At 32.6% G+C, this 18,678-nt stretch overlaps 1 long non-coding RNA gene across 1 annotated transcript; it reads right to left on the reverse strand.

Moving 5' to 3' along the window:
* Positions 1 to 343: 343 nt before the first annotated feature.
* On the reverse strand, positions 344 to 4,013 carry LOC143242456 (uncharacterized). Its single transcript, XR_013022735.1, has 3 exons — positions 3,875 to 4,013; positions 1,235 to 1,306; positions 344 to 436 (listed from the first exon to the last, which is right to left on the reverse strand). It is a non-coding gene; the product is annotated as an uncharacterized LOC143242456 (long non-coding RNA).
* Positions 4,014 to 18,678: the final 14,665 nt, after the last annotated feature.

The following is an 18,678-nucleotide window of genomic DNA, read 5'->3' on the forward strand; positions in this document are numbered from 1 at the left end:
ATATATATATATATGTATTTAAAATGCTGGAAAGAATCAAGCCAACTTAAGGTGTATATAAGACACATTTATTCCACCATTCAATACCTCAATTATTGAACTACTTAATTCACATGACAGTTGTACATTAAAACTGTTTATAAGATTTGATTTTTTTACATACACCATTAGAACTTTAAAATACAAGAAATTTGAATATTTGTTGATGTTTTTAAGTAAAAAAAGTTAGCAACGTAACTATTTTGTAATGACAAAACAGGAGAAGTGCTAATAAACATGCATCATGTAATAAATAATAAACAGAATCATAAACTCTTTTTAACTATTGAACAATGTAATAATACCTCTGTGGATTCCTCAATCTGAATATCAATTTCACATGATATTGATGTCATATCTTTAGCACTTTCATAAGTGCTCGACTCAGACTCTGAATCTAACAGAAATAATAATAATAAAAACCATTAAAGAATACACAAAAATGGTAATTTTTTAATGTTGTTCACTGTTGAAATTAAAAGTAAATTGTAAGGAAAATCTGGTTTTCTTATGTCCAAATGTTTTTTACTTTTCAAATATTAAATATTAAATGAACAAACAAACACTACCTACACTGACCAGTCTTTTATATCTGCCAGGTTACGTTTTCAATGAGATAATGACAAACTGTAGTTAGTGACCAATCAATCATAAAAAATGGCTCTAAATTAACTGTTTGTTGAATATAATCTCCTGTTAGCTGTAAATCGTTTTTTAGATATTTAAAAAAATCAGACTCAAAACAATTATAAATGTCATTTAACTACAGTGTCTCTACAAATATTTGATTTGCCGTTCGTCACGTGAGTTATACCAGTTTCAGAGAATTTCACCACTAATGATTTAGCCTCAACAAGCGCAAATTGAGGGGTTAAATTCCCTAAAACTGGTATAATGTTTCAACAAGTGGTGAATGAAATGAAAGATCTTACTTCATATTTATTATTTTAAATCCCTCTGGTAAGTAATTCACAAGAATAAATTAAGCACATTTTATGTACATATAAAACATTTTGTAGAACAGACAAAAGCACATTTTTCTTTAGAAACTAACAGTTGAAATGATGATATTAAATCAAAATTATTAAACACATATATAAAATGACAAGAAAAACTTGTACCATTACAACATGGAAAACATGTTTCTTTTTCAATATTTGTCTTGAAATATTTAATATTCTTATTCTGTACTTACCTGCTAAACTTCTTTGGCCTGTTTCAACATCAGGCCCTTCTCCACTCATTTTCTTAATGTTGAACAGCTAATCTAGATAACCAAATGTGACATTTACAGAAACTTTAAGACACACTACACTTGCTAAATGTAACCATATATTATTCAACCAAATTACACAGTTATTTGAGAATTATCAGATGTTTTAAAAACACAAATCTAGCATTGTAGAAGACAAATATTAACCAGATATTGAATCAATATCAACATGTATGATAACAGACTGCAACAATGATTTGCATTTAACTTGATAAAACCATGTCAACTATCTTTACATAAAAAGCACTTTGATAAGAGACATCACATACATTAATGACACTTGTGTTAAGAGGTTTCATATAGGAATATTTAAAAAAATGTTTTTGATTTATTCTGTTAAAAAAGGTTGGGTAAATTTAACATCATATTTGTACAAATTATTATAATTTCAGAGATTAAAACTTTTTTTGTGTGCAAAAGTTGTGCTATTTAAAACAAACTAAAACTGATTCACTGTTCTTTTGTAACTAAGGTTTATGTAAATATACTTTATTTTAACCCCAAGTTAATTCCAAAGAAAGCCATACACCACAGTTATTCTTTTTCCAAAGGACATGAAGAAGCTTACAGATCAGACTATCTCTGGTCTGCCCAACACTGGTATCAAAACCTGATTTTGGTGGTGTTAGTACACAGACTGGAAAGCTAATTATAAAAGTATTTATAACTTATTTGATTTTGAGTTATATACAAATGCAAAGTAAAAATTACCAAAGACTTCAATAAACTCATGCATGTTTTTGTCAAAAACTACAAATATCTTTCCAACCAAACAGATGACATTGTAATATATTTCTACTGACATTTTTCAATTTGGAAAGATATTTTATTAAAAATTATGCCTTACAGGATTTACCTTTGTCCTTCACATTCTTTGATTTTAGCATCACAATTAATGAATAGCAGGAACAGACAACTAACCATGGATGGCTATTTATTCTGAAACTAGTTTTTTTGCAGGGTCAAATTATCACAATGCTTTTAATATTAGATATAAAATGTAAACATTTTGATGAAGAAAAAAACAGAAAAAAGTTAGTTTTATATGATTTTCATAAATTAATACAGAAGTCATTGACTTTGACACCATACTATTCTTCTTTTGCTCATTAAAATATAATATATAAGTAAATCCCAGTTGTCACTTTCACTTTGTGATGCTCATATTATTAGCAAATTTTAATTTAAGTTTTACCATTCTTACAACTTTGTTGAATGTGTACCAGAAAGTTTTATTTTCTCAAAGTGCTTTTCTTTTCTTAATACAATGGTGGTGTTGAGTTAACAAGGCTCACAGAAAGAATGGAAGAGGACACTGTTTGTTTTGTTTTACAAAACTCAAACTCATCATAATTTTGACAAGTCAGGTAAAATTAATAAAAATAGAAAGGTTTAAACAAAACTGAACAAAAACTTCAAAGTCAGAAAATTCCTTTGTGTTTGTAATTTAAAAATATACTTATAAACTCATCATAGCCTTCAGAAAAATTGACTGGTTATGTTAAAAATGATTGACATCATTACTTATGATGATGACAAACCTCTATGTCTAATACTGAATACATCTCCTTAATCTTCAGATAATTATAATTATTTCAGGTCTCCATGTACATCTATCAGATATGAGTTACATGTATAAACTGATCTTATAGGATGACCAAATAATTGGGTTTCAGCCTTTAGTGTGATGTGTTAGGCAAGAAAAACACAACTTGTAGGCTTGTGATGCAATAAAACAATTCAAAAGACTAAACTAAAATAAATCTAATTTAACTTAAGATACGATTTAATGCGAAAAATACCTTAAAATACCTACTCTTTATCAAAAATTTGTTTTCTACAACTAGAACGTTCGATTATCTTTCAAATCGTAACGATGAAGCTTAAGGAACAAACGAAGGCAACTGCGCAGGTTCGAAAAGAAGACATGCGCATTGCATACGACAGAAAATATGACGTTCGCCTTTGTCATTATTTATATTTATTTTACAGCAGTAATATTGTTGTTTATCTGTTAAATAGCCATTAAAATTAAAATTTGCAAATAAAAACTGCGTCAAACTCTATTTTTAGATAAAGATTGAAATTTTCTCGCGACAACATATAAATTGTGTATGAGTTACCACATAAAATCCTTTAAAAAATTAAACTTCGATAATGATGCACTGTACTTTTATATATGAAAAAACGGCTCGTTTGGGTTGAGAATTTTTTTATGTAAAGAAGCAAACATGGTGCAACACTCAACTTTGAAGATGTTAAGGAAAAAGATACATGTTTGAAACTAATTATTCAGTAGATCAAAAATAGTGTAGAAAAACTCTCAATTCCAACATTTTTTAAGTATAACCTTAAGAAAATGATGCACTTGGCAGTCCAGGGGCGTAGATGTTTTACACCCGATGGGGGGAATGATTTTTCTAACCACTTATGTGGACTGTTCAATTTGCAAATTGGTAATCTCTGATTACGTGAACCTGAGAGCGATAAACATGCAGTCACAAAGTAATCTTGTTGCCACAATACTTGCATGTATACTTAGGCCTACTGACTGATACTTACAAATTATCGCTTAGATCGAAAAGCTTAGAAGCACGCCTATATTAAAGATGCACATTTTGGCGACTGAAAAAGCCTACATTAGGCCTAATTATGTAATTCGATTGGTAAGAATCACAAGAAAAACACAACTTGTAGGCTTGTGATGCAATAAAACAATTCAAAGACTAAACTAAAATAAATCTAATTAACTTAAGATACGATTTAATGCGAAAAATACCTTAAAATACTCTTTATCAAAATTTGTTTTCTACAACTAGAACGTTCGATTATCTTTCAAATCGTAACGATGAAGCTTAAGGAACAAACGAAGGCAACTGCGCAGGTTCGAAAAGAAGACATGCGCATTGCATACGACAGAAAATATGACGTTCGCCTTTGTCATTATTTATATTTATTTTACAGCAGTAATATTGTTGTTTATCTGTTAAATAGCCATTAAAATTAAAATTTGCAAATAACAATTGCGTCAAACTCTATTTTTAGATAACTCGCGACAACTAATAATCTGTAATTGAGTTACCACATAAAATCCTCTACAAAAATTAAACTTCGATAATTATGCACTGTACTTTTATATATATGTAAAAACGGCTCGTTTGGGTTGAGAATTTTTTTTTTATGTAAAGAAACAAACAACGTTTTGACCTTCCTTGGTTATCGTCAGAGTTACAAAGAAAAAAAGAAGTAACGCTTTCGTAAATTTGGTTTTAGATTTCCCACGGTAAACAGAGTTTGGATAATTCATTATACAACTTTGCAACGAGAATATAATAATAACACCTAAAATGATTTCAAGACAACAAGCACTATCATCGGAAATTTGAAATTGTCTCTTCTTTTTTTTTTTTTTGCACCCTAGTGGCACTGAAGTATATCTGACGACTCGCACCGGTAGAAACCGGGTTTTGAATCATGTAGTGGGCAAAGCATAGATAGCCCGTTGTATAGCTTTGTGCTTACTTCTAAACAAACCAAACCAAAATATTTTGCCTTTAATAAACAGTAACACATTACCTGTTTTGTTTTGTATTTAAACAGGAATGCATGACTTGCTTCGTTTTTCAACAAAAAATGCATGACTGTTGTTTTCTCTTCAACAAGAATGCATGACTTGTTTGGCAAAAAACAAACAAACAACGTTTTACCCATAATTCACAACTACTGACTAAGACGTAGTAAAAACAAACACTCCAACATATCCTGAAAGGTGACTTCTACTCTGCCAATGTTTATACTTGGGTCCCTTTGTCTTACAATTCTCACTGTTAAGTATGAATAAAGATGATGCATCAACTTTATCAATTCTTTTTACAATCTTAAACACCTCTATCATATCACATCCCTCCTTCAATTCTTCTTTTTTTAAGAGAAGGCAGAATGAGAGATTTCAGCCACTCCTCATATGACTACTCCATCCTAGACATCTTTCTAGTAACTCAACTTTGAACCCCTTCAAAAATGTAAAGCCCTTCCAAAGATAAGGATACCAAGACTGAACACAGTACTTCAAATATGATATAACTAATGAATCATACAATGAAATTATAACTGCTTTAGACTGATATTGAAAATCTCTGTTGATATAACCTAAAATTTTATTTGCTCTACCACCAGCAATAACAATGCTTGGATAGCTTCTGAGACTGATCAGCTATTATATTAAGATCCCTTTTTTCTCTATTGTTTAGATTATTCCCATCCAAATTATTATTCATATAATGATAATCCAGTGGCATTATTTTACATTTATTATAATAAAATCCCATCTGCCATTCATTTTCCCAATTCACTGAATGATACAAATATTTCTGTAAATCAGCAGCATTCTCTTCACAGGCAGTAACACCCTATGCCTTAATGTAATCTGCACATTTAATTATTTATTGACCATTCTTTCATCTGTGTCATGGATGCATATCAAAAGGAGCAAAGGTCCTAAGACTTGAACCCTGAGGTACCTCATTTGTGACATTAATCTAGTTTGGTTGAACTACATTTGTGACAATCCTTTCTTCCTGATCTACTCTTACTCTCATCAACACAAATAGTAACCTTTTGAAAGAATGCCAGAAGATTTTGTAAGGCAAGGTTTTCCATCAGTGAAACCACGTTAGCTGTCTGATAAAATTCTAAACTTGGTTAAATAACTTTTTGAAGTTTTTTCTTTTATCAGACTCTCCAAAATGTGATCTACAACTGATGTAAGACAAATGGGTCTGTAAGTACTGGAACAATTTTCATCACCCCTATTGATAAGAGAAGTTACATTAGTTAATTTTCAATTTGTTTTGTTTCTCATTAATTTTACTTCCAATACTCTTCATGAGTCAACATTGTTTTTACTTGCTGCTACCCTGTTCTTTATGTAAGGAAAATATTTACCTTGAATATTGAAAAATTTTTCTTTAAAGATTTTCCATATTTGCTTTGTGTCTCAGCATAACACAGCTGCCCAATTCACAATGGATAATTCTTGTTGCTTTCCTTCAAAATTTGATTTTTAAAATTTGGAATCAAAATATTCTGAATTCAATATCCAGGAAAAATATCAAACTTAATACAACAGTGATCACTTGTACCCATGTGTTCTCCAATTTCCTACATATATTTTTGAATCTACAACAAATCTCAAATAGTAGTTTGTAGTAAGACTAAGGGAAGGGAAATTTAAAAAAAAAGTTATTGATGCATATATATAAATACAGGGAGAAGTGTGTGTGTTTATATATATATAAATACAGGGAGCAGTGAATGTGTTCACATATGTGTACATACAGGGAGTGCTGCGTGTATATACACACAACTTCCTATTGTTACAAATGTTAGTAAGCTTTGTTGTGCACATTTATTCATTATATTGACAAACAGCATTTGATTTTGTGTTTTCATATAACAATTTATTATTTAGGAAGAGATAAATGAAAAAGGGCATTACCTGAAACATTGTAACAACAAACGTACATATATTAAAGTGTGTGCATACTGTAGTTAACTTTGTGATGGTTCTATCTTCAACATTTCCTTTTCTTCCATTAACAACCACCACACATAATTTTCTACAGTTTTAAACCAACTATAATATTAATACAATAAGGAAACATAAATAATAAGTTATACATTGTTAGACACATGTTATGACAGACTCGAGAAATAGAACATTACAAGCAGTTTTGTAATTTAACAAATATTCTAACATCAAATAATTGAACATATTAACTCTGGTAAATCTGTGAAAGTGAAACATTGATTAAAATAAAATTATATTCCTTGTTATTTATCTGAATTGTAAAGGTCAGTTTTTATAAACTTTCATCAAAACTATTGTCTTCCCCACCACAGCAATTGATTACCTCATATTGTCAAAATGTCACTAGTTTTTGTCAAGTGTAAAGCTTTAGAAACTAGAACAGTTAATTCTAATCATCATTAAATGCTGAAACAAATGTAGTACAAAGTGATATTTGATGAAAATGTTTTCATTTTTCAAAAGGGTTCCTCTTGAATTTTTTATTAAGAACAGAATCTACTTGTTAGTGGTGATTCAGGTTGTTGCTGCACTTTGTTATAACATGTATGGTATAAGCCAGATTATTTTTATTCATTCTCGGTGGATGGGAAATATCTGTAATATCACTTTACACATGATGTGGAATAAGTGATTAATGAAGATCGTTTGTGTTAATTTTTACAGTAACTGGATATTTACATTGATTGAATTCAGTTGTTTGTTCCACGTATTTTGCCAAGTGTATCTATATTATTGGTATCTGTATGAGGCATGATTTATTCACCATTTTACGAAAATTACAGATCTGATTACTTAACATCTTTCAATGTGCTTTCTGTTGTCAGATGTTCTGACTATAAAAGATGCAACCAAGGTTTCCCTGAAGGAGAGAGATATTTATGTAGCTTATCTTCTACAATGCAGAATTTTTTTGTATTGATAGTTCTTGTGTTATGTCAGTTACTCTTTCAGGAATTATTAGCGATATTTTAACTTAAACCATAAAATGTAGTATTTCTATTGAGAATACCTTCGTCAATTAAATAACACAACATAAAGAAACCAAAACACTTTCATTTGAACCAAAGTCTTATCAGTCACAGAAGTGAAAAATTGTGATGGCATAAAACAGGAAAAATAATTTATCCCCAATCCTGATTGTGTCTTGGGTAAAAAGGACCAGTCCAAGAATGAAGGTTAAATGATACAACATCCTGTGGACAGTCAGCACAAACTATTCTAACTGGCAATGTCCATAGGTCAGCAGCAACAAAAAATAAACTTTCAGGTAAAGGCGAGACATCACATACGAGACTCAGATCACAAACAAGTGTTGAAAAATGGCATGTTATGCAACCTCAACATACCAGTACCCAAAGACCCCAAATTAACTTGAGGAATTTGGAAAGTAAAGGAACTGAAAAAAATATTTTGTTGTATCAGATGGTAATCAATATGGCCATCTTTTACAGGGAAGATGCAAAAATATTTCCCAAATAGCCTGATCGAAATACATGTTATGGTTGGCACTTAAGATTGAAGTGGATTCAACCTCTTCTCAATCCACCATTGTCAATGTGTGTCATTTTTGTAGCCAAATATCCATCACAGAACAAAGCAAAAACTGAGAAAGACACATAGTAACCTTAAAAATTAAATGCTTGTACTATGCAAAGAACTGCATAACCTCCATACCTGTAGCTTAACTTCTGGATAGCTGGGTGTGCCACGTCAAATCATGCTGCCTCCACAGAGGTGACTAAAGATGAAATAGAAGAAGTAGCCATTTATGAATGTACTGCAGAAACAGGAACAGGATGCAAATCTAGTGCTATCAACAGGACCCAATAATGGAATGGAACAAATCATTGCTAATACCTTGAGTAACATGACAATTGAAAAGAATGCCAAGAATTGTAAATCTGTTATATCCTAATGGAATGCATCCCTTGCCAAAACCAGGCATAACCAATCAACTATTTTGTTAGAACAATCTGTCTTGGTTTAACCTGTTCAGTGCCATAGATGAGATAACTCGTTCAAGCAGATCAATAGCACAGTGCCATGGACAAGTTAATTTGTTCAATAATACTGAGCTTCAATGCTACATCTCAGCATCATACATGCATTTGACCTACTTACAAATTGTTTCACTTTTGATCCAATGGTGCACAGTGCCAGGCAATGAAGGTGATGAAAAAAGCTTATATGATTCAATAGAACCAATGTGACACCGATGCTAGTCTGATGGTAAAAACCTCGAACTGCAGCACCTGACCCTTGTGCACAAAAAATGCTGATAGTGTTGGTGTACCACCACTGTGGTAATGTGCAAAATGGAACCAACTACAAAAAACTTGGACATCCACAATCCCAGCAAAATAAATGGAAACTCAGAATGAGGAATGAGCAACTTGTGTACCTTAGAAAATCTAAGTATTGATACAGATGAGAAAGATTAACAACTAGACACCAATTTCTTGTCTTCTTAGGACCAATAATTGATGGAAATAAAGCCCTGAAAGAACTAGTACTCTTCTTACCCCAACACCAACCAAACTCTGATAGCCACAAGTTCTAAAGTCTGAAGATCTGCAGGTAATGGATATGCTACAGGTTTGATTGATAATGACAAGGAAGGTGTAAAGTAAGTGACTAACCCTTATTTAAGGATATGGAGTTCCCACAGATCCTTGGTTAAGGTTACTACACGTCCAAAAATTCTTAGGGCTAAGTTGCCACAGAACCTGAAGGTAGAAAATGATCACTGATGCTGCTGGCAGCATTCAGACCAAGCAGCAGAAGCCTTGGATATGAAAAGAATCTATTTTGGTACCAATGTAAGAAGAGGCTAATGCCAGGTGGTCAGGACCCTTGAAGAGGCACAGATGTATAATCTTTTGTAAGTGCAATGAAACATGACACATCAACAATGACAAAGATGAATGTAACAGCATGTGTGCATGCTTACAATGAGTTCAACTTGTCTTCAGTGAAATTGCTGATCCTGAGAACCTTCCAACAGTTTGTTGTCAGGAAAAAACACATTGGATTTTAAAAGTTGTAAGTCCATAAACTTTCCACTAACCCACCAGAGGCCATTGACCTATTCAGGTTAACTACAAACTCCACCTTAGAACCCTTAAGTTTGAGAAACAGATGCATTATTTAAGAGTTGGGATGAGTTTTCATGTAGCAGTGGTAGGCTAAATCACATAGTTCCAACAACCTTGATGGATAAGTCATAACTGTTCCTTCATGTTACTGAGTAGCAAAGCTCTTTGCATAAAACACAATGTTATAGATGGAGAAAAAAACTAAATATTTGCTTCCAGGCCTTTCAGCCATCAAGTAAGGTGTGCAGGCTCAAAAGTAATCAGGGAAAAGACCCAAAACATCATACCCTTAATGAACCAAATGAAGAAAACACTTTTGAAGCAGCTTATCCGAAAGTGGCCTGCTTGTGTATTTCTTTTAAAGACTGTATTTATTACCATTGTTTGGGACAACATTTAATTAGGTAAGTTTGTTTCATTTGAGCAAACCAGCATTGAGCTATCTGGAAAACTGAACCTGAAATTCCAGTGTTTTAAATCAGTAAACTTACCACTGTCCCAAGAAGAGACTGAAAAGCTAACAGGCCAAAGGAAGTTGCAGCAAAAAACTATTCTAAATTCTTTCCGGAACGTCAAGAAGCACCCATAATTGCAGCCTCAGAGCCTCAACTTCCAAAAAACACCAAACTAAATATATTTTTCAATATCACAATAAACAAAATCACTGAAAATTAGTTTGATAATAAATTTTTCTTTTTAAAAAAATAAACCAAGTGACATGAAGAATGCTAAAAGTATCTCTGAAAAATCACAGCACTGGAAAACCCATTAGTGATACTGTCAAGCAAAAGTGGTAACTTTATCTGATTAAGATGTTTACATGAAGAACCAGGATACCAACTGATGTAGATGGAGAGTGTATCGAGACAAATATCACTTAGGGCAATTAAGTGTGATATAAAAGAATGGAGCAAGCAAGAAAATAATCAGACCAATGCTTTGATAGACAAATGAAGAAATGCTGGCAGTCAAGAATAGCTGTAGTGTGAGAGGAGGTATGTTTTGGAAACAATACATGTAATTTAAACTTTAACTTTTTATTGGTTATATATAATGTAGTATTAAATGTTACAAAGGAGTAACAGCAATTTGTGAAATAGAGGATGTGGCAGATTGGTATGTCAAGTGAGTGATTTTCTAGTTTATGGCCTTGTACACAAAGATTGAAGGCTATAAACATTTCACTCTGTTCAAATAATAATTATATTATAATAAGCAGCTTATATTAAATTGTGTACTTCTGAAAGGAAAGGTCAATAAATTAAATACAAAGAGAGACTTAGAAAGTAAATTATCGATTCTATAACTAAGGAAGATTGAGAATTTTTTAAAGATACTTCCACATAAAATTAGAAACTTAAATATGGTATAATATTAACATTTTTATTTATTAATTATGTTTTGACATTAGGTTTAATGCAATACATTAATATCAAAGTAGATAAATTGGATTTTGAATGTAATTATGTAGAGAGGTTGCAACATATGCAAAATAGGTTAATGTATGGTTAACACCATCAGCAATTTTAAGCATCATTTAATCATTACTTTATCCATATTATTGTGTAAATCAATAACAGCATACATCCAAACACTGAGGTATGCCTACTTGTGACATCAATCAAATTTAATTGAACTCCATTTAAAAAAAAAACAAACCCTCTACCTTCTTCCATCCAGCCATCTTTCTATCCAAGAGCAAATTTGATCTCAGAATGGCTGGTATGGGTATTAACACTTCTATTGATAAGGAGAGAACAATATTTCAACTTTCCTAGGTCATCTTCAGATTAAAAAAGAGAGAGTTTTAGTGTGACTTTTCTTATGGACAAGAGTATAAACAGGTATGGGACTGTAGGGGTATTGCAAGTGGATGTTAAGTTATTAATTAGTATACGTAGAAAGGTGTTCCTTTATATTCGTTTAATTTTGGTTTTCGTTGTTGTATAAGTAGGGTTTATTTGAATTTGTGTTTGTTTATATTTGTTTCCCTACTTGATATCTGGGTGTTTTCTATGGTTGTGTTGTGTTTATTTGATTTGCAGTGTTCAAAAACATGTGAAAGTGTGTTTTTGTGTTCTATGAATCTAGTTTCCATTGTTTCTGCTTATTTCCCCAGTATAGAAGTCATGGCAGTTGTTGTATTGTATTTTATAAATTATGTTGGTGTTGTATTTGTCAGTGTCGTTTTTACATAGAATGGACTTTAGTTTTTACCTGGTTTTTGAATAAATTTGATATTTACTGGAATGTTGCATTTTAAGTTTTTTTGAAATGTTTATTATTTTTTCGCTGATGTCGGGGTCATATGGTATGCAACAGTATAAGGTTTTGTAGTTTGTTGTATCTTGGGATTTATTGTTGTTTGTTTGTTGTTGGTCTAGGTGTGCGCGTGTATAATTTGTTCCATGGTTTTTGAGGAAAAGTGTCATTTTATTTTGTCTAATGCATAGTTAATTTCATCTGGTGAACACAGTTTTGTGGCTGTGTTTATTTGGTTTCTTAATATGTTGAGTTCTTGTAGATGCAAATCTAGCAATTGTATTATCAACATACCTGTACCAGTATAGTGGTGGATAGAAGGCTGAATTGATCGCTTGTGATTCAATCTGTGTCATAAAAATGTTGACATGGGATTCCCCATACTCATGCCATTTATTTGTAGATAGTTTTGGTAGTAGTGAATTCTATAAGGGTTACTAATTGGTTGCTGGGGGTGTGTGTCAATGGGTTGGGATCTTGGATATAAAGTTCTTAGGCTATCTTGTGGGTTTCAGTTGTTGGGACTTTGTGAAGACAGAGATTACATCAAAACTGGCCATTAAGGCTTTATGATTTAGTTGATTATGAATATATTTAAAATTGAAGAGTCATTGAAAAAGGATCCAGCTGATGTTACATGTTTAGTAAATCCATAAACACTAAATGTACACTCCTACCCTTATCTTCTTAAGCAGTAGCCTCTTCAAAGAATGTCATAAGATTTGTAAAGCAATGTGTCCTTTACTGAAACAATGTTGGCTACCTGAATCTAAAATTTTGTTCATTGAACTTAGAAAACACATTTTATCATACTTTCAAAAATATGTTTATGCAACTGATATAAGGCTAATAGGCTTGTAATCACCTGGACAATTTTTATCTCTTCCCTTCAAAAGTGTGGTATCATTATCCAACTTCCAACCTGCTGATACCTGCCCACTATTCAAGAACTAACAAAAAATATTATCAAGTGGCTCACGTATTCCCATTTTAACATCCTTCAAACTCCTTATGGAAATATTATCTAGTCGAGGAACTTTATTACTCTTTAATTTTCCAGTTATTTCTTAACAATTTCAGAACTGATGTGATAACATTGTTCAATATTGTCTCCATCTTGCAAATGACTAACATCAGGGATATTTGTTTTAATCAGACAAAAAATGAACACCTCACCAATCAAACAGTAAGAGAGTCCAGCAATAAATGATCACACAGAGTCTAAGATCAGGCTTAAATTGCATATGTGTAAAATGACCAGGCTTCAAAGAATTTGAGTACTAACTATAAAATGTTTCCTCATGATGCTACTACCACTCACAAAAGAGATCCAAATGAAACAAAGGAAATTTGATGGGTGGAATTTTAACATCACAAACTAAGCAAACACACATGAGATGACAGTGAAGGATGAAGTTTGATTAGAGCATGATCAGAATTTAAAATGCAGCATGTGTCTCTCTCACTTAACTCAACTGAATAAACATAGACAAGGAATACGAATCCATCCCTCGTACAATACACTAGCTGTATTGGGGGTGACTCACACTACACAGTGCCACCATTGCTCTACTTTTCACCATATTGTATTGTGCTGTACATAATCACTGAAGAACTCTACAAGATACACCATCCAAGCAGTCAGGAACTGGTAAGTGGCAAGGACATCCTTATTCTACTTGAATAAGGAGAGGGTGAGAATTAACATCTGGGAAATGCAAATAAATGCCCAGATCCCCATTAAACATCTGCCGGAAAGAATTTTTCTTATAGACAGTGCAAGAGATGACTGTGAAACACGATTTTGAAAAGCTGGCAAATGCAAGCCAAAGAAGTGGTCAGTTACTTCTTTGGTGCTGACTTTTTCCGTGATAGTCCATGGAATGGTACGGGCATGGTCGGGCAAATGAGTAAGTTTAATACCATGAAGATAATTAAGGTGGTCTTCCATAACTCCCTTCCTCCCTTGTTCGAACCAGGACAAATGGGGTGTGGGCATTTTCTTTAACCTACAGCCTAGTGTGAATCTTAGGAAATAATCATACCATGGGAGGAAAAATCAACAGCTGGTGAAAGAATATAATGAAAAAACAGTGTACTTTTCTTTCTCAAAAACTGTGTGTAGATTGAAGAATATCAAGAACAAGGAGATGAAACTATCAGATCATGAAGACTGTTCATGAAGATGAATGTGTTTAGATTAATTCATAAGTCAACCTGAAGGTGCAAAAGAGACACAAGAAAGTAAGATAGATGACAAATTTGAGATAAAGTCTGCAAGCATCAATATCCAGGTAAGAATACATCAACATAAGGAGCTGGCAGACCTATCTAGTAAGTGTAGGAAGCAATAGGTCTCCAGATAAAGAATAAAAACAGTGATGGAAACCACAAAAAAAAAGACATTCGTGCCATCTGATAATACATAAACCAGATACAGCAGATTGTCCAGATCCAAATAAGAATAGAGGTAAAAGATAGAAGGAGATAGGAGATAAAGAATGATCACTTTCCCGATAAGCTGAAGTATTGAAAAGAAAACTTTGATCTGGGAGGAGAAATAAATAAGCATGGTGAAAAGGAGTGTGGAAAGAATTGACAATATATACATCAAATGAAAGATACCACAGTTGAAAAGGAGAAAAAAAAATGTCTTTAGAGAAAGATGGTACAGATATCAAGAAGCCAATGTTTCAAATGGGACATGTGTGAGAGCATGTAAAACTACATGAAAGTCTCAGTCAGGCAAAGAGATTAGTGAAGAAGGAAGGACCAAACAAAGTGGAAAAAACAGAGGAAAGAAACACCTGATGGTAACAAGAAAGGATATGTGTAATTGACAAATTTGTCCACTAATCAGTTATGGCAGAGACTGAAAATCCGTAATTGAACAATTATGTGAAAAAGGCCAAAATATGGACAATGTCAAGAAAACCTGGGAGTTGCAAATGGCAGATGGAACAACTATAAAGAACTTGCAACTTCCAGTGACAAAGTTCAAAGATGACAGGAACGGGATAAGAAGGCAAAACAATTCAAAGTCCAGCCCACCAGGAAGTGGAGTAAACAAATTCCACACAAGAAGAAAGGGTGACACCACGTAAGGTTGGAGCAAGAAAGGGGGAAAGGGCAGAGGATAAGGGGATTTCAAAGCCAAATGAAGAGAAGAGGAAACCAAAGAGGAACAAGCAACAGGACCCAATGAGGAGTGTTATATATAAAGGCCTTGACAAAAGGAACAAGATGAAGAATGAAATAGACATTCAGAAAAAGGTGAGAAAAGTCTTGGCTGAAAGCATCAACCATCAGAGATTAAGAAGGAACTGAAAATCAGATAAATGGAAGTTTGGTGTTGATAGCAGTGGCAAAGGTATTAGGAGCATGCCCAATGAGAAAATGAGAGTGGAGTGACCACTCTGTAGGTAGAATCCAGTCTGGTCAAGAAAGGTGATCTGTTTTAAGGTTTAGAGCCATAGCAATTCAATTCAAGCTGTAAAGGAGATAAAGATATGATAAATCTGGTGAAGCATGACTTACAGAAGTTTCCTCAACTCTAAAGAGAGCCCAGAATAAGTGATATGTATCAATTTTTGTACTCACCTCAACAAAGTAGCCATGGATTAATCATAGGAACTGAAGGATCACAAAGAATAAAAAATCATAGCACATCTAAAAGCATTCTGAGAGGCAACATAACACTTCAAAGGCCTCACTGGATATAACAAATTATCAGAATACAATCAATTATAGAGGTGAGGAATGGCAGTTCATTTAGAAATATGAGCCATGAAAAATTGATGACCTGAGGGCAGTACAGATGGGGGAAAAGTAAATAGCATGTTTATGAAATAATTGCTGAAATGGCTTCAAGGTTAGTGTAATGAGGTAAGAACATACACATATATATTCTTCTAAAACTTTTAGTGAGACAACAGATTTTAACTCAATTTACATCATTAACATTATTCAATTATCAAGACATCTCAAATGTATTCAAAATACTAGTTCTATTATGTGCTGCATTATCCAGTTGTGCAGCTCATATTGATCCAAAAGCATTTACACTGTCCTCTGTATGTTATTGTGCATACATATTGTTGACTTACTGACAAAAATTGTAGGATTTAGGAAAGAGTATCCACTTTGGGCCTTCATCTATGTTCAGTTTGTTTCCAACTCCAGTCACCAAAAAAATGAAAGTCTGGCTGTAGACACAAAATTTGGCTCAAGACATAGCAAGCCTGGATAGTGGCTCACCTAACATGCTGCACATGGAAGACATGTTGAGATAAGTTCAAATGCAGATATGTCAAAAAACACTGTTCAAACATCTTGTTCTCTTCTCCTTTTCCAACAGAAGCTGAGGTAATATCACAACCTTTTATGGGTACACATTTGAGGCAATGACGCAAGCAGTAATAAAATAGTAGTGTCTACCAACACTAAATGTTAGCCAGAGTTCCAAAACGTGTAGGTTGTGCAACTTGGACCTCGCAAATGCAACAACATTCACATTAGCATCTTCATGCCTGCATGGATCATCAATGTCTTGTAAACACATGATCAAACTGAGTGATGTACAACTCCATCTTACCAATAACATGACCAAGTTAAGTGTTGTACAACTCCATCCTCTTAATGCAAATCACAAAAAGTTTGTGGGTGAGATAACAAAAGACCTCCTGTTCCACTGTTGCAGAGATAAGCAGCCCAATCTTTCGGAACGGTTGTTTTGTACGAGACCTACCTCTGGAGCTTATCCCATGAACATTCCATTGTCTATTAAACTGAACTATTGGCTATATATTTGTCCCAAACATACAGACTATGAATATTTTAAAGTTTTAACCTGATGAGAGTACAAAGTTAGTATCTATATATACTTCAAAAATTCTAGCACTACTTGATTTACCATGTTTATAATACTTCTTTCACCAAAAATGTTCATACTAACTTTTGGAGATAATCCAATGGAAATACTGTTGCAAATTACTTCAAAAAATAGTGCAAAGTCTTACAAGTAGTAAGTGTCATTATTGTGCTGCAACAGAAACTTTTGCTACTGTAGAATAATGATCCAAGTTACCTACAACTGTTTTTCAGACAAAACCTTCCCCCCTTTGTATCAGGCACATTTGATGTCAGTTACCAATCTTTAATCTCTATTATTTTATTTACGGAGTTATGATAGCAGAATTTGTGATAAACATGACCATGGGTCCTACAAAATAAATCCACTTTTTTATCCTCATTCAGATAAGAAATGAAGTCACCAGCTAAAAAATATTACAAACAAGCAAAACAATTCTGGTAAGTTTTGCTTTGTTAGAAAGAAATATGGCAGTAACTATCATAAGAAATATTTTACAAAATGGTATGTGGTATTTCCTTAAACTTCTCTAGCAGGACAAGCACCATAACATAAGTTCAGAAATTCTTCCGTAATAAAGGTATGATTGATGTACATAATTTCAAGTTTTGCCAGAGAGAGTAACAAGTTGCTAGATGAAAAAGAATTGTCATGGCAATCATTTTTGGTTTTCTAAATCACATTTAACTTAATTAATATTATATGCAGCTCCTTACAAAAGCTTTCTGAAAAGTCAACTTAAATCTACTTTTCATCATTATTCAGATAAGAAATAAAGTCTTCAACAAAACTTGACAGGCAAAATTTTTCCTTTGTAAAACAATTTTGTCAGGTTTTACTTTTATTATTAAGTCAAAATATGGCAGTATAAATTAAAATGAATGATTAAAACAATGGTTAATGATGTTTTACTGAAGTCCATTATCAAGAACAGCACAACAATAAGCTTCGCAATTCTGAAAAGGAGTTAGTGTGTAGTTGTCTATAAATTTTACCAGCTTACACCTTATTTTGAAACCTAAACTCTTGACCTATCATAGCTACCCTAACCAGTCTTTACCCAACTGAGAGTCGTACAATAATCATGCTTTACATTTAACTATTTCTGCCTCTCTTTCAAAGAACTTGAGATTGTGGGAATACTGGTAATGTCTCATCAGGTTTTGAAAATAAAGGACAATGTCTCACCCAAATATTTTTATATGATCTGTGTTTTTATCTGTTTTTTATTACTTTTTTGAAGCATTTTGAAAGTTTGTTTGCCTGTTTTAAAGCAAGAATTTGACTATGTGAGGAAAATTAGTTCAAAAGAATGTTTCCAAATGAAAATTTAGGTAGGTAATTTGGTAATTATAATTTGTATTTTTCAGGATAAGAAATTAAACATTGTTGCATAAAATTAGAATATCATCAGAAAGAAATGGTTCTATTGCAATAAAGCATTTGTCAAACACATTTTTCAGTTGAATACAAGAGACTAAAAAGTTTATTTTTGGAAAATGCAAGACATTTATATGAAAAAATTTGTCTGAACATAAAACAAAAAATG

This window comes from Tachypleus tridentatus, unplaced genomic scaffold (assembly GCF_004210375.1).
Source record: "Tachypleus tridentatus isolate NWPU-2018 unplaced genomic scaffold, ASM421037v1 Hic_cluster_2, whole genome shotgun sequence".
Lineage (NCBI taxonomy): Eukaryota > Metazoa > Arthropoda > Merostomata > Xiphosura > Limulidae > Tachypleus > Tachypleus tridentatus.